The sequence below is a fragment of the Arachis duranensis genome, chromosome 3 (genome assembly GCF_000817695.3).
Source record: "Arachis duranensis cultivar V14167 chromosome 3, aradu.V14167.gnm2.J7QH, whole genome shotgun sequence".
Lineage (NCBI taxonomy): Eukaryota > Viridiplantae > Streptophyta > Magnoliopsida > Fabales > Fabaceae > Arachis > Arachis duranensis.
Window position 1 is genome coordinate 83,594,955 of NC_029774.3, and position 1,243 is coordinate 83,596,197.

The following is a 1,243-nucleotide window of genomic DNA, read 5'->3' on the forward strand; positions in this document are numbered from 1 at the left end:
GTAAGGGTCGATTCCACGGAGATTGTCGGCTTGAAGCAAGCTATAGTCATCTTGTAAATCTCAGTCAGGCGGATTCAAATGGTTATGGAGTTTTGATATTTATAAGATAAATAAACATAAAATAAAGATAGAGATACTTATGTAATTCATTGGTGGGAATTTCAGATAAGCGTATAAAGATGCGTTATTCCATCTGAATCTCTGCTTTCCTACTGTCTTCATTCAATCATTCATACTCATTTCCATGGCAAGCTGTATGTTAGGGATCACCATTGTCAATGGCTACCTCCCATCCTCTCAGTGAAAATGGTCATCTATGGTTTCTGTACGGCTAATCAACTGTTGGATTTCTCATCTCGGATGAAAAATACCAGGCACAGCTACCGCATGGCTAATCTGCTGTCGGTTCTCGATCGTGTCAGAATAAGATCCAATGATCCTTTTGCGCACTGTCACTGCACCCCACAGTCGTGAGTTTGAAGCTCGTCACAGTCATCCCTTCCCAGATCCTACTCGGAATACCACAGACAAGGTTTAGACTTTCCGGATCTCAGGAATGCTGCCAATTGTTTCTAGCCTATACCACGAAGGTTCTAATCTCAGATTCAGATGCCCCATTGTCAGAGGGGAAACAATGTGAATTGTTGATTAGAGTCCCAAGAGATATGCATTCAAGCTTCTTTTTATGTAGAACGGAAGTGTTTGTCAGGCACGCGTTCATAAGTGAGAATGGTGATGAGTGTCACTTGATCATCACATCCATCATGTTCTTATGTGGGAATGAATATCTTGGAATAAGAATAGGCTTGAATTGAATAGAAGAACAATAGTACTTTGCATTAATACTCGAGGAACAGCAGAGCTCCACACCTTAATCTATGAGGTGTAGAAACTCCACCGTTGAAAATACATAAGAACAAGGTCTAGGCATGGCAGAATGGCCAGCCCCCAATGTCTAAGGACTAAAAACAATCCCAAGATGATCTAAGGATAATCCAAAGATGTAAATACAATAGTAAAAGGTCCTATTTATACTAGACTAGTTACTAGGGTTGACAGAAATAAGTAAATGATGCAAAAATCCACTTCCGGCCCCACTTGGTGTGTGCTTGGGCTAAGCATTGAAGCTTTCATGTGTAGAGACTTTTCTTGGAGTTAAACGCCAGCTTTTATGCCAGCTTGGGCGTTTAACTCCAGCTTGTATCCTATTTCTAGCGTTTAACGCCAGAATAGGGCAGGAAGT